We start from the raw sequence: 26,899 nt of genomic DNA on the forward strand, positions 1-26,899 counted from the left end.
CCTATCAGACATCTCCTTTCAGAGAGGCCTCTCAGGGGTGAGGGAAATGTACCATTATGTCCTATGAAGTTTGTATATTCACATAATTTAAATACCATAACAACCACGAAAAATAGATCTTTTATTATGCTTATTTTGGAGATATGGACACTAAGACATAAGGGGGCTAGGGAAGGCAGGTAGCTGCTGTTCTATCAGTTAACAGCAGCTAGACCAATATCTGGACCCTGCTCTATATATTGCTAAAAACATGCTTTTCTGACTCTAACAGAGATCTTAATTTGATACTCTGAGGGCCAGAAATGATCCACAGACTGTTTTTTTGGCCTGCATCATGATTTGGAGCTCTTCAGAATTATATGCCAAACTTTTAAAAAAGATTTTACATAAAAAACTGAACAAGCTGGCATTTCTCTTTGTGGGGACAACTGATCGGAGCTCAACAATGACTGTATTCCTTAGTTGAGGCATGGCTTCACCACAGATACCCTAATTACTTTTACATCCCTCTCCCTGGTTTTTAGAGATTTATATTACAGTGCTTTTTTATTTATTGTTATGGACTGAATTGTGCCCCCTTCAGAAGTCTTGTATTGAATCCTTAATCTCCAAGGTGACTATATTTGTAGACAGGACCTTTAATGAGGTAATTATGGTTAAATGAGGTCACAGAGTGGGGTTCTAAATTGATAAGACTAGTAGTCCTTATAAAAAGAGGAGAAGACCCCAAGACCTGCGCTGTACAGAGAAGCCAGGTAAACACCAGCAGGAAGAAGTCTGCTGCAAGCCAGAAAGAAAAGCCTCACCAGAAACCATGTCTACTTGTACCTTGACCTTGAACTTCTAGCCTCCTCAACAGTAAGAAAATAAATGTTTGCTACTTCAGCCACCTGTACTGTGGTATGTTGTTAAGACATGCTGATCAAACTACTCACTCATATTCCGCTATCTTCATTTATTTACTTTCTGTTATGTGTCTGGTCCCTTTACCTGCATTGGCTATATGATGGTTTTTTACCTTGCCAAAGAGAAAATACCTTGAGTTATACTAATTTTAATATTCTCCCTTTAACCTGGTGTGCATCAGATTATTATGAAATTTTGGAGGGTCAAGATATAGATTTATTAGAAATATGATATTGTGTAAGATTTTTGATGTGAAATATCCTGTTAAGCAAAACTTAGGCAGTATATTCAAAGACTTACTCCCAAAGGAGAGCAGTGTTGACAAAATAGTAAGATTGTATTTACAGAAAAGTGTGCACAAAATATTTAAAGGATGTTCACCATAGTAATTAAGCAGAGAAGGCAGCTTAAACTTTTCTATAAATTATGAATTATTTACAAAGGGCAAGCACCATTTTTACATGATCACAAATTATTTATGATCTGTTTACCACTGTAACCCCAGGACCTTTGCGAGTAGGTGCTCCACAAATACTTCTGAAGAGAAGGAGTGGATATTCCAGACCCAGCATAGCTCAAAGGGAGTAGACTAAATCCAAGGGGCCTGGTTTCATTCCCAAGTCCTTGAGTAACTCTGCAATGTTACATAACTCCCTAAACTTAGCCCAGACTTATTTTTACCTTAAGTTAGTCAAGTGAAAGGATTAAAATCCCATTTGCCTATGGACGTGAACACTCTTAAGATCCCAGAACAGACACTAATTTAAAAACTTATAAATGGGATTGTTCTAATTAATAGAAAACTTGTCCTTCAAACATTGGGTAATGGTCCTCTGAGCCAAGTAATGTATTCTATCACCTGTCCTTTAAATATATGTAATGGCAAAGGATGAAATGGAATGGATGTAACATGGGTTTCTATATGGGAAACATTCATCCCAATAAATCAGTGAAAAACAATTTTTACTATGCTATCATTTAAAAAAATCTCTTAGAAATTTCACCCATAACTGTCTAAGGAAAATGTACAAATAAATGAATGTATTGTTCCTGGACTCTGATTTTGAAACATATGTTGATGGAATGAATAAAGGTTATTTTTTAATACCAGATGAACATTGATGAATAATTGCTCCAGTGCATTCTATGTAATCTGAAAGAGTTAGTGTAGTTGTAGAAGCATCTAATTTATTCTCTGGGAGCAATTATGTGGTAGAGCAATTAAATTTGTTTAAATGGTTGACCAACATGTTTTTTGATAATATTATACCAAATTAATCACAGTGATGTCTTTTTTGATAAGTTAATGTATTTGCCATTATTTCAAATTCTATAATTGCAGAGAAATTACCCATCTTCCTTTATTCATACCCGATCCTTTTTTTCACATGCTGCTCTTTGACAGAAATAGTCTTTTTAAACAATTATACTAACTAATGATGCTAATAACCATACTTAAGAAAATAAAATGAAAAGCAAACTCACTTTATGAACCTCTTGACATTCAAAGAATTCTGTCATGTCTAAAATAAATGTTTGGTAAGAGATGGGACTTTCAAAATTTAGAGGTCATCATAAAATTCTGGAGATTTTTTTAAGAACACAAAACACAGGCATCTCCAAAAATGTAAATCTATATAAAACATTCAAATCACACTCCATGAATTTACACTATGTCTGACATATGAGCTATACTGTTCTTGGAAATAAGGTACACCATATATTTTAATCATAATTGTAGGAAAGTAGATTATTTTTAGCCTCCTCTCCACCAACAAACACCACACTTAGCCCACTTCCAAATTTTACTGAATAGCCAGAAGAGTGATATAACTCCCAGCTAGACATTGAAAGAAGATGTGTTTGTGTGAGTTTTTCTTTTTATGTGTATATCCACAGGCTAGTGTGTACTTGCTTGTATTATATTATACTAAAAATACGACAAGTTTTTTTTTTTTCCCCACTGTCTGTCAGTCTTCTTCTAGGATGAAACTCCTCTTATCATCATTAAAAGTCATACAATAAATGTTCAATAACTTTTGACTTATTACCAACTATGTGCCAGATCATTTTGCTTCACACTCAAAATTAGCAAATAAGACAGAATCCCTGCCCTGTGAAACTTGCCATCTAGTAGAGAAAAACAAAACTAAGGTGTTATCAGTATGATGAGTATTACAAATAAAGGAGCAGAAGAGAGCAGTGGAGAGCTATGGGAATGGATACCAGGTCAATTTAACTTACTTTACAGAGTCAAGGAGGACCTCAAGGAGGAACATGTTTAAGATGAGACTCAAAGAATTAGTAACACTGAACCAGAAAATGTTGGGGAAATGGACAGAGTGAGAAACCCAGCTCTGTATGAAGTCCTGTATGAAGTCTACAGATAATGGTGAGACGAAAACAGAGTCCTTGAGCAAAAGGAAGACAAAAATTTGACAAGACATAAGAATAACTTTGCAATACATAAAAGATAAGAGGATCCCTTCCCAAAAGTAATTTACAATCTATGTATGAGAACATATCACACATGTGAAGCATTAAAAAATGACATTTGTAGGTCCAGATGATAAAAACTAAAATTCATAGAACTGCATAATACAAACTGGATATAGCCTAACCAAAATATTCAGAAGAGTTTGGTAATATTTTCTATTTTAAAACCTTTACAATAATGAAGTTATCTTTAATAAATGGCTTTTATCTCTTTTACTTTACATTTAATGGGAATAGAAAGTATATTAGGTAAAAGGATCTGAAGAAGTTGAAAAATAAAGGAAAAAATACAAAATTATGACAGAAAAATTAAAATAAAAATACTCCATGAGTAAGTATAAATTAAGGGGTTATCATCAAAAATAAAAGACTACAGACCTAAAATTTCAATTTTTCAAATAATTAAATATTTAAAAAGAAAAATTCAAAAACTTATTTGTGTTCACAGAAGACTGTTGAGGAAACAGCCATTTTAGGTCATAAGTAGTTCCCTGAGAATGGATCATGTTATATTTATCTATAAATTTTTTCTTCTTAATGGCTGAACTCAAATTAATACAACACATTATTAATGCAACTGAATGTAGAGTGTAACATACGTTCTTATTTTCCTGAGGTGCTCAATTCTGTTAACTGTATGTCAGATACATGCATATATACACACATACAAACACACACAAACACACCTCTTAATCATGTCAAATTCCATTGTAGTAAGAATGTATGCTACATTGTGAGAATATTTTATGCTACTGTGATTTCTGGAGAAGGAGTAATTGGATATTTTGAAATGTTTGAACAATTCAGGCTCTTTCTTCATCAGAGATAAAACAAGTAAGCCAAGTGGTCAGTGGGGGGTTTATCAGAATGCCAATTTCTGGTGGATAGCTAATTTTAGTTCAATAGTAATCAGATATTTTCTTTTACATATTGCTACAGACCTACAAATGATAGAAGTTTGGATACTTTCCCAGAAATGACTTTGAGAGCAAAGGCAAAAGAAGCAGACTATAGTTTTGTTCTGCTTAAGCATGACCCCATCTCAGCTATTGTAAATAATGAAATGATGAGCCAAATCAGAAAATTGTGTGCTATTTAAAGTTGGCCAATGACTCACAAATGCCTGATAAGGGATTTTTTCCTACCATACCTGGCCACTATCCAGAACCCAGAGGAAAATGTTAGAGAGGCTGTGCTTCCTATGTCTAGCAACAAAAGTTGAAAAGGTAAGGAGAGGGGTGCCGGGTGGCTCAGTCATTTAGGCGTCTGACTCTTGACTTTGGCTCAGGTCATGATCTCAAGGTTCTGAGATGGAGCCCCAAGTCAGGGTCTGAACTGGGCATGAAGCCTGCTTAAGATTCTCTCTCTTTCTCTGCTCTCCCCCCCCCAAACACATGTATATTCTCTCTCTCTCTCTCTCTCTCTCTCTCTCTCTAAAAGGTGGGGAAAGAAAAGAAAAGGTAAAGAGAGTTTCAGGCATGTTTTAATGTGTTAAGAATCAAGTAACCTAGCAGGTATACTGCAACTACAAAGATGGTTTTCCCGTAGTTAGGTCCAAATCTTCCCCTCTGGCTGTAGCAATATCACTAAACAGATTTGAAAAAAGAAGAAATATCTATTGTTTATAAGTACTCCCAAATACTGCATAAACATTGATTCTAAGGTTAGAAATAGTAACAGTAAACTGTCTAGACCCTTTCTTTGGCAGTATTTCAATAAAATCTTTTAGGTCTTGTCAGTTGGTACTGATCATTGCTTGAATATTGAAAAAGAGATGTCTCAAAGCACTTTCTATAATGGGCATCCCACTAAAAGAGCAACTTTTCTAGTACTTTTTCCTCTGGAAATGGACAGTGAAACACAGCTTTGCAAAATGCAACATTACAATAGACAGAAAGTACTTTGATACATCCACTAAACTGATTTTAAGGTGGGCATTTGTTGAAAAGAAAAAGGTTTCATTTGGTCTGATTTTAAAAGATTCTAAGTTTTTGTTTTCCAAGGAAGACAAGGGAGGACCAGATATATAATCAATTTTTTGATGACATCCTGCTCATATCTCAATATCTCTATTGCTACTACATGTCACAAAAAGCGCATATCTTATATGGATTCAGTAACATTCTTGCCCACAAAACAGGTCAAACATGACAAAAAGTTGCGTCCCAAACTTGCCCTCACAGTGAGAGAGGTAAATCTTGAATATAAATTAATCAATCATCCCTAAGTGAAATGAGATGTCTTTCACACTCCTGTCAGACTTCAGAGAAGATTGACAGTCAGCTGCCCACTCACTAACACTCTTCATTAGCTTTCCCAGCACTCTCTACCAGTGCTTCCTGAGAACCCCTCCCAGTAAGTGACTCACAACCAGACTGTTCCACTGGGGTCTGAGGAATCCAAACCAATACACTCCCAAGATTATTAAAGATAGCTCATTGGGCGCCTGGGTGGCTCAGTGGGGTAAGCCGCTGTCTTCGGCTCAGGTCATGATCTCGGGGTCCTGGGATCGAGACCCACATCGGGCTCTCTGCTCGGTGGGGAGCCTGCTTCCCTCTCTCTCTCTCTCTCTCTCTGCCGGCCTCTCCATCTACTTGTGATTTCTCTCTGTCAAATAAATAAATAAAATCTTAAAAAAAAAAAAAGATAGCTCATAATCTCAAGGTATTTCCAAGGTAATATTCTAGGGCAGCATTACTAATATTAAGAAATCTGTGGGAAATTTCTTTTTAAATCTTAATTATTCCAACAACAACTTAATTTAGATACACTGTGTTGTCTTCATTGGGTCTGGTTTAACTAAGGACAAGATTTACTTTGAAGAAAAATTTTGTGTGCAAGGAAAACAACATACAACAAACAGTCTATCACCTCCTCTTGTAAGTCCCCAAACTCGTTCTGTTGTTTTTCTCTTTGTTCTAGTTTTGTCTTGAATTACGCTTTGCATATTGATAGAAAAGTACAGAAAAAGAAATGTCAGGAATGAGAGTCTGAGCAGACAGGAAAGGTCCAATGATAACTGAAAATATGAGTAATATAAAATCAATAGCAGTGAAGATGTGAGGTATTACACATACAATTAGTAAGCACCCTTCACCTGTAAGAAAAAAGAGAAGTCCAATATAAGGAGTAGCAGTTCAAATACAACTGAAAAGGTAGCTAAAAAGAAAAAAGCAACCTGAGAATCATCAGTGCAAATTCCCATAAATTCTGAGTCCATTTGATAAAATTTGGCCCTCCTGCTTCAATGCCATAATTACACTATGTATCTCTGAAGCTTGACATTAAGGAGACCTTGCTAAAGTTTAATTTTTGAGTGTAGATCAGCAATTAGAGGGTGCAGAAATTAGACCAGAACCTAAAAGGATGGTTTGTATCTTTGAAGCTGTTGGGGAAATTATTTCATGTTACATCAGACCGAACGGAGTAACAGTTGATCTCAAAACTTGATCTGATCACCTGCCTTGCCAAATGCATTTATGTATGTATGAATGTATGTATATATTTGCATTCTAGAAAATGGGTCTGCAGAGAAGGAACAATGTAACCATAAAAGGCAAAAACTGAAACATTTTAAAATCTAAAAATGAAAAACACTTGATAATTCCCCAAATCAATATCCCACTTGGCAAAATTCCACTTTTCTGAGATCGTACACTGAACACATCCCATCACTGTAATTAAGTGACAAGGCACCTGCTAATACTGTACTTGCCATAACATGCCCAGGAAGAAAAAGCTAAAAAGACTATCAGTGGTTTCAGTAATTGTTGAACCACCTGTGCTGCCAAATTATGTAAAAATTCAGATCTGTTCATTACCCAGAAAGTTGCTTCATTTCAGAAAAAGCTGTTTCTCAAGGGAAATTCTTGCTTTTCACTTCCACCTACTGGAAATTCTTTAAAACCCTAACAATAGAAATACTGAAAGTTAAGAATTACAGGGGATAATCTCTTAAAATAAAGGCAATGCACCACTTATGATGTTATTTCATATTTCCTCATACATCAAGCCTCTAATTAGGCAGTCGAGGACTGTGTTATTTCATAAAATGAATTACAGCAGTTCACAGAGTATGGAAATCATCTGTTTACCAGTGATTGGAAGAGTCCCCTTCCCCTACTTTGCATTCTCACCCATACCTGTGCCTATTTTAGCTTCCCTACCAATTTTGACAAGTTGTCTTACAAAATCTTTAAGGTGGTTAAGGTTGCAGAATGTAAACTTTCAATTTTCCCTCATGCCAGAATTTTTGATGTTTTAGTGATCCTCACTTCTATGTGTAAAATCATTCCTCAGTAGCTCGCATCCTTCCAGAATTCCAAGACACTGAAAACCTCTATTGTTTCATCCAAAATTGGAATAAGCTAATTGCACATGTCCCAGAGCAGAACTGAATTTACAATGACAGGAGTCAGATAATTCTGTTGATCCATCGTTCTGATCTGGCATATATGATTATCCCCCATCCCAGTTAGAATTGCATTTGTTCATCATTTTCCCCAGATAATGTTAACATTTTTTGACATGGCTCTTGTTAAGCTTCTTTGCTCTATCACCATGGGACTAACTGCTTCATCCTCCAGTAGTCAGCATAAATAGTTATTCCTACAAGTGTCTACAAATGTCTTCCTACGAGTGTCTTAGATATATTTAATATAGTGAACTCACCTTAGGATTCTCTATTTTCTTCCCTGCCTTCATATCCACATTTATTGTCCTTCTCACTCTAATTTAAAAATATATGCAAAACATATCCATCCATTAAATATATATGAATAAGATCAGAACATTTTGCTAAGTATCACACCACAATGGCCTCCTACAGGACTTGGTGGGGGCGGGGAGCAAGCCCCCTACTATCACCCACCCAGCCGTTATACATGATCTGTCCCCTACCTTTCAGGTGTAATTTCAAATGTCTCACACTTACTTTAATCATCTATTTCTATTTTAATCACCTTAATTCTTATTTTCTAAGCATTCTAAAGTCATTTTTCCAATAATTACTTTTTTTAAATATTCCTCCAACTCAAATGTTACTTCCCCAAATCTTTGGTTGTCTCCTTTATGTTATTCAGATCTTAGAAGAGTTTCTTCTCCAGGAAGAAGTTTCAATGTTAATTCTCCAGAAAAGTGTCAGATTTCACTATCTAATTCAGCTACTCAGTAACTTGACATATAGTATTTACATTATTTTACAATGGGTGATATTATAAAAAGTTATTCAGGGAGCGCCTGGGTGGCTCAGTGTGTTAAAGCCGCTGCCTTCGGCTCAGGTCATGATCCCAGGGTCCTGGGATTGAGCCCCGCATCGGGCTCTCTGCTCAAGAGGGAGCCTGCTTCCCTCTCTCTGCCTGCCTCTCTGCCTACTTGGGATCTCTGTCAAATAAATAAAATATTTTTTTAAAAATCAATATTTTTAGATTATAGTAAAGATTAAAAATACAGACAAACAAAAAAATACATAAAACTTAACAGTTAACCCCACTATCCAAAAATAATTCATACCTCCACTTGGAGTTAATTCCTTTACTATTTTTCTATGATTATGGACATGTAGATTTTTTACTTCCAAATGTGAAAACATAATATACTTACTAAATTTTAATCTTTTTTGTAGTAATAAATTAAGGTGTATTTTGTACAAAATTATTTTGTTTAGTCTTTTTTTTTTTAAATGCGATAAAATTTACAAATTTTATACAACACAAAGCTTAAGTATTTGATGGATTTTGACAATTACCTATGGTATAAAAAAGTAAGAAACATAGCATTTCTGTCTCTTCAGAAGGTTCTCTTATGCCTTTCTCCATTCAATCCCGACCTTACCAGAGGTAACCACTTACTTATTCCTACTACTAGATTAATTTTGCTTATAGTTGGACTTCAAATAAAAGAGATTACATTGTATGTAATCTTTTGTGCTAGAGATTCATACATGTTTCTTGAGTGTGTTGCTTTATTCCTCTATTTCATTGTATAAGATAATTTGCTCATTCATTTTCCTTTTAGTAGGTATCTAATTTCAATATCTCTAATATTGAAATTTTTATAAATTGTATAAGTATTCCTATACAAGTCACTTTGTGGACTTTGGTTTTTATATAACTTTTGTCATTAACTAGGAGTGGAACTTCTAGGTCATGGGATAGATACAAAATTAACTTTCTAAGAAACAAAAAGTATTTCAAATGGCTTGTGCCATTTTATATTCTCATATATTAAAATTTATTTTAATAAATTTTGTATTAAAATTTTCAGTTGTTCCAAAATATTACCAATAATTAGTATTGTCAATGAATCATATCTGGTATTTTCAGTTTTTCCTTATTCACTTTACTTAGTATAAAATTAGATCTTATTACAGTTCCAATTTGCATTACTCTGATGACTAAGAATGTTGAACACACTGTGACTTACTGACTGTTTTTATTTTTTTGTGTGAAGTGTCCAATTTTTTTTCACCCACTTTTTAATGGTTTTATTTTTCTTTTGATTTGTCCACCACTGGATATAACTCCTTTGTGAAATATATGTATTGCAAAAACATGTTCTAGCCTAGGGCTTGCCTATTTATTTTTTTAATGTTTTCTTTAATGGGAAGAATTTTACATTCAGATGAAATTCAATTTATGTATTCTTTATGGTTAGTGCATATTTTTTTCCTGTCTAAAGATATTTACTACAAGTTGCAAAAGGATTCTCAAATGCTGTCTTCTAGAAGTTATGGTTCTAGCTTTTATGTTTGGGTCTAAAATAATCTTTAATTTTTGTTGACTTTTTCTTGCTTATTTTTTATTATTTTTGTGAATATGTTGTTGCTTGGACATGATTTGTTAAAAAAAAAAAATTCCCACTGAATTAACTTGGCACCTTTGTCAAAAATATTTTAATAATATTGTATCTGTCAAGATTCTTCACTATATTTAATTAATATAATCACCTATATTTATACATTATATAAATTTATACTCACCTATATTCATACATATTTATACACATTGTCCTGATTACTATTGATGTATATTTCAAAGTCAAAAAGGTTGCTATAATAGAATCCCACAGACTGGGTGACCAAAACAATACCATTTATTTCTCCCAGTTCGGGTGGCTCAGAGTTTGAGATTAGGGTGCCAGGATGGTCAAGTCCTGGTTTACAGGTGGCTGCCTCCTCACTGTGTCCCCCCATGGCATAGAGATCTCATGCTTCTTCCTTTTTTTTTTTTTTTCCTTAGGATTTACTTGAGAGAGAGGAAGAATGGGGAAAGGGCAGAAGGAAAGGGAGAGAATCTCAAGCAAACTCTCCAGTGAGCATGAGCCCGATGTGGGGTTCAATCCCATGACCCTGAGATCATAACATAGGCCAAAATCAAGAGTCCCAACACTCAACCAACTGAGCCACAAAGACACGCCCCCTTCCTCTTTTTATAAAGATATTTATCTCATCATTGGGGCCTGATGCTAATTAACTAAGGCCCCACCTCCAAACACCATCACATCTGGGAGTACAATTTCACTGTAAGAATTTGGTGGTGAAGGGAGACACAAATGTTCAGTCTGTAGTAGTAGTCAGAATTGCTCTGGCTCCAATCTTCTGAATTTCTATGCAAATTTCACAAAGAGCTTATTGGTTTCTTCTAAAACCTTTTGTCATTAATTATTAATTGGTTAGGCTCTGTTATGAATTCAGATTTTTGACAAATCTATAGGTTTAGTAAGAAATGACATCAAGAAAATATTGAGTCAATCAATTAAAATTATTTCTGTACTTACTTAGATATTTAATTTTTCCTGCATTGTTTTGTCATTTTCAATGACAAATTGTCATTGTCTTAAACGATTTTCATTATATATCATACTCTTTGATACACTGATATTCTGATGTCATGTTAAAGGTATTTTTCTAGTTCAATGGTCTAATATGCCATTGATAGTAGAGAAAAATGTTTTTTATTTCTGCATACTGACCTCCTATTCTGCACCCTTGCTCAAGTTATTTACTAATTCTAGCAGTAATTTCTAGACATAAGGCCATTCACAGATAAACTGTGTTACTTCTTCCTTCATAATCATTTGTATTTGATTCTTATCTGTCTGCAATTAACATCATTTCCAATAGCTGTTGAAAAGAAGTGATGAGGGCGCCTGGGTGCCTCAGTGGGTTAAGCCGCTGCCTTCGGCTCAGGTCATGATCTCAGGGTCCTGGAATCGAGGCCCGCATCGGGCTCTCTGCTCAGCAGGGAGCCTGCTTCCGTCTCTCTCTCTCTGCCTGCCTCTCCATCTACTTGTGATTTCCCTCTGTCAAATAAATAAATAAAATCTTTAAAAAAAAAAAAAAGAAAAGAAAAGAAGTGATGAAATCATATATTAACTTTTTATTAATTTTAGAAGAAATAATTTAATCTTTCTTTATGTAAAGTAAGACACTATTTGTAGTTTTTTGGTAGGTATCCTTTATCAGATTAAGAAAATTATTCTGTTTGTTGAGAGCTTTTGTAATGAATGAGTGTTGAATTTTGAAAAATGTGTTTTCTACATCTATTGAGATAATAACAAGATTTGTAGGTTTTATTTTGTTGATTTACTATAGTAATTGCTTTTTTAAAATGTTAAAACAACCATGCATTCCTAGCATAGAAAGCATTCCATATTTTTTGGTATATATTACCTTTTCATATATTTTTTAGAATTTAATACATAAATGTTTTTATTAATTATTCTGGGATGTACATTCAAGAGAATTGCTTTTTCTATATTTTCTGACAAACTCTACATAAGATTGGTTTTATTTCTTTGCTAAATGTTCAACAGAATTCCTTGTTAAACTGATGTGTGTGTGTATGTGTGTGTGCATGTGTGAGAGCGACAACAAATACTCTTGCTACAGGGACTGAGCGAAGAATGACTTCTTTCAGAGAAGTGGAAAAAAAAAATATACACCTCTGGGGAAGGTATAGGGAAACTACTTGTGTCCCAGACATAGGTAATAATATATGATGCTGGTGGTAGGGTAAATGCAAAAACACTCTGCTCCCAGCACAGGGTCAGAAAAGTTTCCTGGGTATAGGATCTGATTGCAAGCAGAGGTTTGCAACTGTACCCTCAGGACAAGAATTAGTAAACTCTCCTGTTCCCAAGATACAAGACAGGGCAGGTTTCTGAGGAAGCCTCATCCTGATGTCCAAAACCACAAGGTTTGTCTAAGGTTTAGGTGAGCAAGTACAACAGAGATCTGCCCCACTTTACTATAAGCCTAGGAATAAGTGGCTAGCAGAAGTAAACTACCAGTGAAAGAGCAAAAAGAGCAGAGATAAGGACTCTCTAGAACAAGAGAGGAGGAATAGCAGAAAGCTTAGGGGGAATAAGAACACTGGAGAAAATCCCCTAGCTACCCAGGTCCTATATTAAAGCACAAAGTACCCAGAGCCCTCTTCTGGAGGAATATAAAGAATATGGTATCAAGAAGGCAATAATGGCAATAATAAAATACAAACTCAGTTCAACTCCTGAATAGATTAAATCAGTCACCTATACTCGGGCCAAGAGAGAAAGAAACATGACCATTCCTTGAGAAAGATAGAATTTATCTTATCTTCACTGTTATTCTACACATAATAACCATAGTTCAATTAAAAGTTATAAAGCACACATTTTAAAAATAGAAGAGGAAATAACCCATTTTTAAGAGATAAAACAATAAATGGAACCAGGCTCAGAAATAGTCTAGATATTTTTAGCTATCAAATGGAAAATGAAAGATTTGAGTGGAAAAGGTTAACATATATTAACATGTAGGGAATTTTAGTGGAAAGATATAATCTATAAGAAAGAATCAAAGGGGACTGTTAGAAATTAAAAAAAAAAAAATGTCAGTGATAAACAATTAGTTTGATGGACTTACCAGTTAGTAGATATCCAAATTCAGACATAAAGAGGAAAATGACTAAAAAAGAAAAATAGAAAAAAAAATTCAGGAACCATGGAATTAGTGAATAGTCTAAATTATATATAATTAAATTTCTGGAATAATAACATAGAGAAAAGAGGGCAGAACAAACATGTGAAGAAGTAATAGCTGACAAATTTTCCAAAAAAAGGACAAACAAAAAATGTAGATACAGCACATAGAAACTTCAGCAGGATAAGCAACGATAACAAAAGCACATAACATGATCAAAAAATTTTTTTAAACTAAAAGAGCAAAGTGTGTGGGCATCTAGGAAAAAAAAATACATAGAGAAGAACAAATGTAATTACAGCACAAATCTTCAGAGAAACATTTCATAATGCTAAAGGGACAAAATAAACCCAGAATTCTATACCCAATGAAATATATTTCAAAAACAAAACAAAATAACCATCATTTCAGAAAAACAAAAGCAGAGAATTTATTGCAAAAAGACTTGTTCTACAAGAAAAACTGTAGGCAGTTCTACAATAGAAATTTGTCATTTTATGAAAATTTGGATGGAGAAAAAGGAATGGAAAACACAGAAATTGCAAAAATCAATATAAAGACATTTATGTCTGATTTCATAACCCTGTATAACAACAACTTATTACCTAAGAAAAATACTAACATATGTTGAAATTTATAAGATATATTAGAATACACATATTTTTAAAATAGCACAAATGATGGGATCAGACTGTTTTCAGACTCATATATTTTATGTGAGTAGTATAATATTATTTGAAAGGAGACTATAAATTAAAGATGTATTTTATAAAACTTTGCTATTAAATAAAGAAAAAGTGAAATTAATTTACCAATATTAAAAAGGAAATTAAAAAATCCAAATGAAGGAAAAAGAAAGGAAAAGACAAAAACCATATGCGACATTGAGACAGTATCTAACAAGATGAGTATTTAAAACACATCACTTCAATAATTCATTAAATGCAAATTATAAAATTAAAAATTAGATGGTCACATTTTATGAAAAAAGTATGGCATATGTATAAGAAACCTTTAAATATAAATATATAGATAGTTTATATGTAAGAAATTGGGAAAAAAGTACCATGCAACATTAATCAAAGCTTTCATGACTGTAATACCAGAAACCGAAATATTACAGAATAAGAAACATTGTCAAGAGTACAGAGAATCATTGAGTAATATTAAAGTAGTCAGTTCATTAAAGAAACATAATCCTAAACATGTATCATCTACTAACAGCACTTAAAATTACACAAAGCAAATATTGTTAGACTAAAAGGAAAAATGAAAAAGACTACAAGTATTCTTAAAGATCTCTCACTTCTCCCTCACTAATCAATTTAAGAAAACAAAATCATTAAGGATTTAGAAGACATGAACTTCCAACCAACTTGGCCAGTCTGAAATTTATAGTAAGTTCTGCTCAACAACAGCATAAAATCCATTTTTTTTCCCACGTATACATGGTAGACTGACTAGACAAACCATATTCTGGGTTATAAAACAAACATCAACTAAGTAGAGATACCATACAATGTCTACTTTCACTATTAAAAAGGAAGAGGGGTGCCTGGGTGGTTCGATCAGGTGAGGGTCTAACTCATCAATTTCAGCTCAGGTCATGATCTCATGCGTTGTGAGATCAAGCCAGGAGTCAGGCTCCATGGTCAGGGAGGAGTCTGCTTGAGATTCTTTCTACTCTTCCTCTCACGCTTCCCCTCCCCCTGCTTCCTCTTTCTTTTTCTCTCTCTTAAATCATCTTTAAAAAAATTAAACAAAAAATAAATTAGTTATATATTTTGAAGGATATGTGGAATAATTATATTTTAGCACATTTCATGAATGAAGATGGATAGACAAAAGTTATATTGATTCCTGAAGAGTCATTTAAAATTTTGCATATTTTCTTATAAAAAATATACAATAAACAGTACTTGTCAAATTCCCAACTTCCAGAAGAGATTTATTTGTGGTAGTGTCTATTATCTCCTTTCATGTTCACTACTGTATTTTTGTATGTCTTGCATTCGACTACTAATTTTCTGATCTCCACTGTCAAATTTCAATAAAAGTTAAAAAAAATTGTCATATGATATCACCTGTTTAATTAAACGTAGTTATTTTAATAACAACAGGTGAAACTAGCTTTTCTGCCACAATATGTATGTAAAGCAGAGGTTTTCCAGCAAACTAATACATAGTTTAGTATACATAAGTCATCTGTGTACTCATCAAAAAGAGAAAAAATTGAAGAACCTTTTTCAATTCTTCTTTATCTAGTATATAATTTGAAAGCATTTCAAAAATTTTCTCTAATTCCAGCATTAGATAATAATTCTGAGCTCTCACAAGTATTACATGTAATCAGTCTTAAATTTGAGATGAGAGTGGCCACCATAACTATGTAATTCAGATATCCCTATTTTCTAAGAAAACAAATAAATACAATTCCACTTTCCTAACTTTAATTCTTCTTCCTCAATTATTTAAAACATATAGAGAGGGAGAAGTCCGATTATCTATTTTTCTTCTAAATGAAATTGTTCTTTCATTGGCAGCCGGCTATTTGGTTCTGAAGTTTATGAATCCTTTTTGGACATATGTATTCTGGAAATGAATTCTGCCCTAAGCAATATGATTCATCAGGAGGTAAGAAAACTTTGAAATAAATGTTCCTTTAGTCTCAGCTCATTTTTACTCTTGGACTTTTTTTTTTTTTAAATCCATGATAATTAAAAAGTGATATCTCATTCTAAATCTGCACCATTTGATAGTTAAATGTTTGAAGTTGTATATATCACGAAGCCTTAGTAAACTACAGGTTATGTGTTTATAAAATTTTTGAAATTGATGTTTAAATATAAAAGGCCCAAATGTACTTTATTTTTTATGTCTATTGATGGTAAGTAGTAATTAACTTTGAATAATCACCACACAGACAATGCAGCCTTAAAAATATACCACATGTGCCTTGAATGAAGATTAAACAAATAAAACTAGCTCTAATATTTTTTCTTTAATACTGATGAGCACAGAATACAGGATTCATATATTTAAATAATAAAACCTTAAAGATTACTTATTTCTAAAATATGTTCCAAAAATTCAGCTATCTAGGGTTTTCTTCTCAACTGTTAATCAAGAAAAGACTTTCTTTTTCCATGACTTCACATTCTTAGATGAATTACGTGATGTTAATTCCAGAGCAGGGCTGGAGAGTATGAGAGGGTAGTCTCTGCCACTTGGAAGAAATCTCTTCCAAGCTGTTCCACGAAGTCTCAGTTACCTCCAGGTAATATATCTACTCAGTATCCCCTAAAAAGGGTTTGTTTTATAGCCCATCTCACCCCGTCTTTATTTCTGGCTCTGACAATTATTTTCAACTATTAAATATATTCCCCCTGCCAAAACAAACAAACAAACAACAAACAAAAAACCCACTAATGAATGAAGAAACGGGTTTGGTAGTTAAAAGGAATTTAGTATGTAGTTGAATTCCCACATAGGATACAAAAAGCAAAGGTCATAAATAGTCCTTAACTTCCAAATTAGTGCTTGAGATAAGACAGGAACTTGTAACAGCCAATTCCCAGTTTAATGTGCATTGTATCATATCAAACTGAGGGCTCTTATAAACCCGCCCACATCGGGGATTTACTTATTTGCATCTTGTTTCTTTGCAAGACCAAATGTGTGCTCCTGAGAAAATGTTGGGCTACCACTACAGTATGAATGTTTGTGTTCCTCCCAAATTTGTATGCTGAAATCCTAATTCCCAAGCTGATAGTATTAGGATGTGGTACTTTGGGAGCTAATCAAGTAATGAGGAAGAAGTACTCATGATTGGGATGAGTGTCCTTTCAAAGAGGCTGCGCAGAGCTCCAGAGCCCAATCTATCCTGTGAGAACATACTGAGAAGTTGGCAGTCCACACCCCAGGGGAGAGCCTTTATCAGAATCCAGCCACAATGACACATTGATTGTGGACTTCCAACATCCAGAACTTTGAGAAATCAATTCCTGGTTTTTGTAAGTGACCCCTAGTTTGTGATATTTTGTTACAGCAGCTCGAATGGACTAAGAAGCTTATAACAGGGAAGTGGCCAAGAAAAGTATTAAGAAATAAACATGCGAGAGAAGGCATTATGAAGCAAATACTATGATGGTTAGAACAAAAATCACATTAACAAAGAAGTAGTTTACAAGATTGAGCCAGCAAATGCTACCAAGAATTGCACTTTTAATTGATACCCAGACATGACAGAACCCTGCTAGATGTCCTTCTTTCCCTTATTTCCTGAGCAATTTTTTAGGATTTTTACTTGTGAGAAGAATAAACAGACTGCAAATTAAAACTTTTTAAGAAGCTGCCATTCTGATGGGGTAATACTCCTGAGATCTAGAGAATTAGTAGAGTTTGTTAATTTAATGTAGTTTCTTAAATCAGTATAACACTTTTGACCAAAACATTGAATAATCACCTATTTCCTTGACATTAAGAAACATAATTGTATCCTCAGGTTGGAAAGATTTTTGTGAAATTTAGTAATACGTCAAATACTGTTATTCTCAATGTTGGTTTCTGGGAAATAAACATAGCTACTTAATCTTACCTAAGTAGGAAGACCTGTAAAATCCTCTCTTCTCATTTTAATAATATATAGAAATATTAGATACTTTATATGTACCAGTAGCCTAAGTAAAGACTTCACAAAAATAGTATATTTAATCCTCACAACTCTATGATATGGCAGCATTAGATAGGAAAAGAAACTGATGTGTTTAGAAGTTAGTAACTAATACTGGGTTAAGGACAAAATACTGGGTTTTATCCTTAACCCAGTAACAATACTGGGTTAAGGACAAAATGCAAACCCAGGGATTCTGACCGAACCCAGGGATTCGGTCTATGTGCCAATAGCCAAACTATGGAAAGAACCTAGATGTCCATGAATGGATAAATGCAAACCCAGGGATTCTGACCGAACCCAGGGATTCGGTCTATGTGCCAATAGCCAAACTATGGAAAGAACCTAGATGTCCATGAATGGATAAAGAAGAGGTGGTATATATACACAATGGAATACTATGCAGCCATCAAAAGAAATGAAATCTTGCCATTTGCAACATCATGGATGGAACTAGAGGGTATTACACTGAGCAAAATAAGTCAATCAGAGAAAGACAATTATCACATGATCTCTCTGATATAAGGAATTTGAGAGGCAGGGCAGGGGATTGTGGGGGTAGGGAAGTGAAAAATGAAACAAGATGGGATTGAGAGGAAGACAAACCATAAGAGACTCTTAATCTCACAAAACAAACTTAGGGTTGCTGGGGGTGGGGTGGGGTAGGGATAGGGTGGTTGGGTTATGGACATTGAGGTCAGACCTTATCTCCTTTGACTATAGAACTGAGGTCATTTTCTTCCTGGCTGTCATCTGGGGGCTCTCAGCCACTAGAGGCTGACTAGAACCTTACACTAACCAGTCCTCTTTTTGGCCAGCAAAAAGACAGCATTTTCAGTAACACAGAAGGAAAGACATGAATTCTGTCTCTGGCATGAATGAACTCCAAAGGCAATCATTCTTTAGTGAGCCTCTAGATAAGAGTGCAGCCCAAATGAAAAACTTCCTGCACCCTTGTGAGTCCATGAGTAGATTACCCAAGTAAACCATCCCCCTTCCATCCCTGCTGAGCTGACCCTTTAGCAGAGACTGCCATGCATAGGGTCATAAGGTGACCGTAAGGGGCAAGACCTTTGCCTCCATGCCATGTAAACAGGAGAAGAAGCTAGGGGGCAGATACCAGAGGGTCTAGGAGTGAGAGGTGGATGGATGATTAAGGTCTAGAATCTTGACCTACAGAAACTATGAGATAATAAAGGTTTGTTATTTTAAATTGTTAAGTTTGTTCTGAATTGTTAAAAATAGAAAATACAGATTTTGTTACAAGTGAGTGACAAAGTAATCAATTACTCTAATGTGGTAGTGTTTTGAAATCAAGAAGTGAGAAGAAAGTGAGATAATTTTGATGAGCATAAAAGAGCCAAAATAAAGTTGATCAGACTAGTAGTAGTTGAAGATGCTGCCAGTTAGGGCTCAGAAAGAAGGGAGGAATGTGTTACTGGAACATTAAGGTGATCCTAGTTGTGAAGTAGGAGAAAACTTCATAGAACTGTCTCCTTCAGTTGTATCAGCAAAATATCTTAGAGAACCTTAGAGAACTTGGAAGCAGATCTTTCCCCATTCAAGCCCCTGCTGAGACTGCAGCCCTAGCCAATACCTAGACAGCATGTTGTCCCCTAAAGTGGACAAACTAGCTTAACCCTTCCCAGGCTTCTGCCCTGTAGAAAGTGTGAGATAACAAACTTACGTTGCTTAAAGTAATTAACTTTGTGTAATTTGTTACACAGCATAGACAATTTATATAGTCATATAATAAAATTCAACCTTACCATGAGAGTATGGATATTGAATGTCTTACGCCTTTGTGCTATAATCACAATAATTACTAATAAGAACTAATTACAATGTCATAATTTGATTTACAAGGTAAAAATAAATTTGGAACATAGAAAGTTACTTTCAAACCTATAAGAACATTTAGTAGAAAAACAAGAAAAATAATTGTCTATTTTCTTTCAAATTTTACATGGATTGACAAAGTCTTTAAAAAACTTCTCCAATATTTCCACAAAGGGAATTAGCAAAAAAGGAAAGGCTCAGTGAACTCAAAGCCATACTTGATTTAATGGTAGAGGGGGGCTTCACTCTTTCTTCATTTCTGGTTCAACTAATATTTCACTGCATTACACTGGTTTTTCATCACTGTTCTCCCTAAATAGTTATCTGTTTACTCACTCATTTGCTTTCTCAATACAGATTTAATGCTAATTATGTGACGTTCTAAATAATATTCTTGGTTTTATAGGAAATTTAATGATAATCAAACATAAGATCAGCAGCAAAGCATGTAAGTAAAATAGTACAAGATGGGGTGTGAAGTGATTCACAGGAGACGTACAGATAAAAATGAACTGCAACTTAAGAAGACAAAGAATATTTTAGTTTGGAAAAATCAGCATTGAGAAAATATTTTAAGAATCATGTAGCATCCTACCAAACTTTAAAGAACCAATAAATTTAGAATCGAGGACATCAAGGTAAATGTTAGGATTAAATACTCCTTTCTCAGGAAGGAGATTTTATATAAGATGACCTGTTCTGCATCAAGTAGACTTCTCTAACTTTAAAATATACTTTTTAAGATATATTTATCTTGAGAGAGGTGCTTATATAACTTCATGTGTATGCATTTGGGTTGGGGATGTTCTTTGATTTTCTTCAAAGTACCTGTGCCATAGGCCAATATCCCAAGCCATTCAAAAACAACGGGGCCAGATCCTGTATTTGTTAGTCTCACAGATGATTCTGATGAACATCATGGATCGAAGACAGAAGCATGACTTTACAAGGATTAATGAAAAATTCTCTTGAAGCTCTACTTTTAGGACAGCACCTCTCAATCCTTAATATACTTACAAATTCCAAGAGACCTTGCCCCAGGGCAGATTATATTTCAGCAGGCCTGGGATGAGACCTAAGATTCCACATTTCTGGAGCTAGACTCAACTCTTCTGAGCCAGTCTTAATTTTTATTGTTTTCCTTAGCATCACCCTAGCAGGATTCTACTGATAAGATTCACCTACCCTTGATACTTCTCACCTGAAGCAACTTTGCTACCTCTCAACAAACCCTACTGCAGGTTAGAGTTCATGTGACTGGAACTGTCCTTGAGCAAAGTATGACACTAGAAGAGTTCCTGTTTTTTTTCCTGTGCTATTTCAATACATAAAATAAATTGGTGGTTAGGTTTCATATCTAAAAGAACAAAAAATGAAACAAAACAACCACCAAGAACAACCTTTAAAAATTAGTCCTGTTCCTTCAAAGCCATGGGATTCTGTTACACGCTTTTCAAAATAGTATGTACTATTGATGTGTTCCCAGTATTTAGTTTTGTTACTATTACACTTACGTGTACATGAAACTTTTCAATTATTTATTTAATTCAGAAGGAAAAGTGAATTCCTAACAAAACAAAACAAAAAATAGTGTGTGTACTAGGACGCTGACAAAAAAATCATCTCACTGGTGCCATCGGCATGAAATAGCACTTTGAATTTAAAAAAAAAAAAAAAAAAAAAAAAAGACAGTAGAGGGTAGAAATTAACAACCTGAGTTCTGAGGCCAGAGAGGTGTACACTTTACTTCTGACTTGAAATTAACTGCATGATCTCAAGGCAGTTGTTTATCTCTAAGAGACTACCTTTCCACAACTGCCGAAATGATATGGATATTGATATTCCTAACCAACGATGTGGTGCTGCCCCATAAACACTGTAAAACTCTCAGTATACCAAGGCCTACAGGACAGTTATTTTTGTTCTTCAAGTGGAAGAAACCTAAAGGTTCTTCCAACTCCCCTTCCTGGTTTACATCCATTCATAAACAAGGAAAAACATTTAGAGTTACTTTCTAAAGAGTGATGGAAATGAAAGCTCTAGAAGCCTCTCCACACAAGCTATGGAAACTTTCATAACCTTTCCGAGTAGCAGAATCCTGTCTCTTATTTCTTATTTCACTTAATAGGTCCTTGAAACGTATTGCCATTTTTCTCTCAATCGAAACAGTAAAAGCTAAGTTTCCTTCCTAAAATTGTAGCTGAAGGAAAATAAAACTTAAAATCATTTTTTTCAGAACTTTTTCATCTAAATAGGCCTGTCCTATAGTTTCTATGTAAATAATATTCTTGCCGTTATAACATTTCGTGTAAAACAATCTGAATCATAGGATAATTGTTACTTTAAGTAATGTATTACCCTAGAAATGTAATAGTTATAAAGAGTGAAGAATGCATTAGAAAGCCATTGAGTTTAATTGCATCCTTGGGAATGCTCTGTTGTGCTTGCAGCTGGTTTTTTTGTATGGAAAAAAAAAAAGTCAAGGTCTGAATGTAATTTTCAGTTGCCACTAAATTGTTGAATGATTCTATGACTAGCCTTCAAATACTAAGTAATATTTTAAAATGAACAGGCTTTGGAATGTATTCTTCGAAAACACTGAGGATTTTGTCTTGCAACAATGGCTCAAGGTTTAATTTTTGCTGTTTTTTTTTTTTTTTTTTTCCTCCCATCCTTCCCAATCCCAACTGTCCACCTCACTTAGGGGGGATATGAAATGCTATGTCTGGGTAGGGGTCATAGATATGTTGACCTTTCCAAATAATTTTGAAATCAGAAATATAAAAGAGAGACTATAAACAAACTATATTGAACTTCAGTGATGTATATAAAAGAACGGTGGAGGAGAGCAGAATATGTCACCCCAAAACATGTCATCCCAAAATACACATGCCAGTTCTCTTAGGCTGATTATTTTTAAGAAAGAGCACACACGGGAGGCCTGAAAACTAAGTAAAAGTTACCGTTTTGTAAGACATTTACAAGAGAAATCTTCATTTGTATGGGTGTCTCTCTCTGTATACCAGGAAAAGACCAATTGAGAAGTCATGGACTTAAATCTGCATAACCACCTTCCCCTTGTTTACTCTGCTTTGCTTGGAACCTCTCACAACTGGTTTCTCACTCCCCAGCATCTTCTCACATCTTTAGCTGGAGAGGTCTTTAATGTAGCAGCTTGGGCCATTTGGGACTCACTCCGTTTTCCCAGGGATCTCCCATGTATGCGGAAGGTACATGTGTTATTAAATTTCTGCTTGTTTTTCTCCTGTTAAGCTGTCTTTTGTTACAGGGAGATCTTAACCAAGAACTTAGAAAGATAAAAGGAAAATTATTTTTCCTTCCCCAACAGTAAATAAATAGGTCAATACAGCCTGAAAAGAACGAAGTCTCTGGATTTCCTTTGGTAATATGGCATTAATGGGGCATCTTTCTCCTAAAAGCCTGAGGCATTCTTTAATAACCAACTGCTGTTCAACATGCTACTGTGAGGAAAACAGAAAAGACTACTACGGCTAAGAGCCTTGGAAATGAGATTCTGAGCAGTTAAACATACCATCCCAGGTGACAGTAAACCAAAGGAAAAAACCTAGGTGAAGGCAGATCAAAACTGAACACTCTGCCCATCGGAATCCAAACCTATAACCTGGGCACACTGTGCTTCAAATTGTATTCACAGGGGAAATAAGCCAAATGGGTACCAGCTTTAAACATAGCAGAAAAATAACAACATCCCAAGTCACAAAAGCCAATGAAAAGTAACTTTCAAAAACTTGCCCCAGAATTTATGATTCTTAGGGAAAACAGGAAGAGCTTCTTCTAACTCACCCATTCATAAAACAGAAAAAGTGCTAATGAACAATTGTATTAGCTAGCTATATACTCGCCTTTTCCTTTTGTCGGATACTGTGCAAGGCATTATCAGGAATACATTAATGTCACTGTACCAGGGGAGTTTTTTTAATGGAAGTCTGGCCTAGTCTTGACCAAGACATGGCCTTAATGTTCCCCTAAAGTTCACTAAACATTAGACAGTTTTTTCCTGACTACAGGTCCATGATCACTTTTTTCTTAGAGAATGTACGTCAGAAAGCTTTTAATTGCAATGTTTTCTGCCCCTTTGAAATGCAGATAAAGCTCCACCCAGCTTTTTGCCAGTTTTTACAACCAAGGAATATCTTTTTCAAAGACCAGGGAGCCATCCCTTTGAAATGTAATCATCTACTAAAATAGAACCCCTATTTCCCAGTCTCTGGGAGAGCATCGGAGCCTTAGATAAGCACTACCTAGCAAATGCGGAGGGCTTAATCACACGGACAAATGGTGCCCATAACATCCTCTGGTACTTTCCACTGGCTCCCCCCAACTAATGGAAACTCTCCTACTTTTCCTCTGAGTGGAGTTGAGTTCATTCTCCCCAAAGCAAGGGTCTTGAATGAATTCTTCCTTGTTTGTTTAACTCTGGCCAACATATTTTTTTTTTCTTTAACAGCCTACGGGTTCAAGAGAAACTGGACAACAAGAAGAATTCCATATTTGGGAAAGACTGAGAGATCAACAACTGTGACAATGTCCAGGATGAGGACAGGTTAGGAATTAGGAGTCTCAATTTACAAGCTGCACCTGAATCTCTATTTGATATTAAGGTAGAGGTGACAGCCCTCGATTTCTATTCCGTGCCTTTCTTGGGGCCTGCACGGTGTATAAATAGAGTTGGATGTTACCCATTTAACCTGGGTTATTGTGGAATGGATCTTGGAGAAGAGTCCACAACTAACACTCAGAGAATGTTAGTAAAGATTAAGGAAAGAAGATTGGAGGCAGAAAGAAATGAAATGATGCCTCAGGAAATAGCAACCAAACTTACTTTATAATTAAATTTTTTAATAATTTGTATTATAAATTATAATTATATGTAAATTATATATAAATTATATAGAATTATATAATATATAAATTATATATAATTGTATCATTATAATTTTTATGATTTATATTATAAATTATAATTATATGTAAATATATATTATGATTATATATGATATATAAATCATATATCATATATAATTATAATTTTGTATTAATTATATATATAAATTGTATATTTTATAATTAAAAAAATTTTTTTTAATTATAAAGTAAGTTTGGTTGCTAAGTTTGGGGGAAATCATGATATAAAGGTGACTAGTTACAGAGATCTGTTATTGAAAAAGCTTAAGCACATTGTCTTGCTTAAAAGGTTTTTTGAAATGAAGTGATTCTTAATAATAAATTTGAAGACTGAAGTTCATATACCGACAGTCCAAACAATTTGCATTTTAAACCTCAGTTTTAGAGCAAGTCTCTTCATTTTTTCTTCTTAAAATAAAAAAAAAAACAATAGATAATCAAATGACTGAATTATTATTTTGAAACATTTTCATAGTACATTCCACACACTAAATTATATGATATAGATGTATTATCCAATACTTGATGTAAATATTTAAATCTATACTGTTATTCTGTATCTCTTCATAAAGACTTGCATAAATTTCTTAACATCTGCAAAAAGCAGCATATATTTTTACTTATACCATGATTTCTTCTACAGGTATGATATTATACACTCTGCTTATTAATCAGCTCTGTATTAATAAACTTAAGGACATTTTTTCAGTAGCATGGCATCCTTACAATATTGGACATGATTAACCTCTCTCCCTCATGACATTCTTTCATTTCTTTGCATTTAGACACTGAACAATTATCATTTTCATTCTAACACTCTCTCCCTCTGCCTCTAAAGTACATACATAATTTGCATTAATTTTCTTTCTAGGCTTTTTTTCCCCCTAGAAACCTCATCACTTCAATATTCATCTCTGCAACCCTATTATAGCAAGTGTGAGTTACATCGTTAGCATTCCTAAGACAAGTGTCTAGATAGGCCTATGGTTGTTTAGTAGAGACCCAATGGCAGCTAATAGAAATGTGTCAGAGTAAATCCTTGGGACATGGGAGTATCAAAATGTTGACTAGTATGCCATTTATTTACTCAACAAACATTTTGTAAAAAGCTACGGTGAATAGATAATGAGTATATACTAATAAATAAAACAGAGTACTCACATTTTAATAAGAAGAAAGCAAGAAAAGCAAGAGTGAACTAGTATTGCATTAAACCTACCATGTGTCAAAAACTCTGCATGGTGTGAAAATTATAATCTCTTCTATCATCTGAAACAAAATGCAAAGAAATCAAAGAACCCTCAAATTGTCCCATTTCTCATTCTTACTACTTTGCAGAATCAGGATAAGAATAGGTGTAACCATCATGAAGTCCAAATTATTTCTTCATTTTCTTGTGCAAAAGAAATTAATCGGAATGCTATAAGAAGCCAGAAGATGATGTCAACAAAATAAAGGAATAGGAAGCCTCAACCTTCATCCCTTACGACAACACTAATTTGGCAGTCATTTCTGATAAAAGTGCATTTGGGGGGAGCTGTGAGATCCACCTTAAAGGCTGCGTTATCCTGGTGGAGACCAAGAACAGCAGCTTTAAGAAGGCAAGATGCTCCCTGCTGGCAGACAAGCCGAACACAGATCTGAGTGCAGATGTGCTGTGGAAAGAGCTCTATGACTGTTTTAGTCCCACTCCATCATGTCCCAGAGAGTCTCTTCCACCCACGTACCTAGCCGGAGCCACACCATCCAAAAAAATGAACAAAATGAAAAGGCAAATTACTGAATGAGAGAAAATATTTGCAGTGCATCTATCTGATAGAGATTAATATCCAAAATACATAAAAGACTCCTATAACTCAACAGCAGAACAACCCAATTAAAAATGGGCAAAGGACCTGAACAGATATTTCTCCAAAGAAGAGGCACAAGTAACTAATTGGTATATGAAAAGGTGTTCAGCAGCACTAATCAAATCAAAACCACAGCACTAATCAAAGCCACAGTAAGACATTACCTTATACCTGTCAAGACAGAAATATGAGAAGACAAAACACACAAAACACTGGTGAGGGTGTGGA

The 26,899-nt window shown here is 34.5% G+C and overlaps 1 long non-coding RNA gene across 2 annotated transcripts; it reads left to right on the top strand.

The window, feature by feature from the left end:
- Positions 1 to 739: 739 nt before the first annotated feature.
- LOC116586094 lies at positions 740 to 26,557 on the top strand. Of its 2 annotated transcripts, none has more exons than XR_004283889.1 (4): positions 740 to 900; positions 15,907 to 15,997; positions 24,364 to 24,517; positions 26,160 to 26,557. It is a non-coding gene; the product is annotated as an uncharacterized LOC116586094 (long non-coding RNA). The 2 variants fall into 2 exon arrangements; XR_004283890.1 differs by having other exon boundaries at positions 740 to 858.
- Positions 26,558 to 26,899: the final 342 nt, after the last annotated feature.

Source organism: Mustela erminea, chromosome 3 (assembly GCF_009829155.1).
Source record: "Mustela erminea isolate mMusErm1 chromosome 3, mMusErm1.Pri, whole genome shotgun sequence".
Lineage (NCBI taxonomy): Eukaryota > Metazoa > Chordata > Mammalia > Carnivora > Mustelidae > Mustela > Mustela erminea.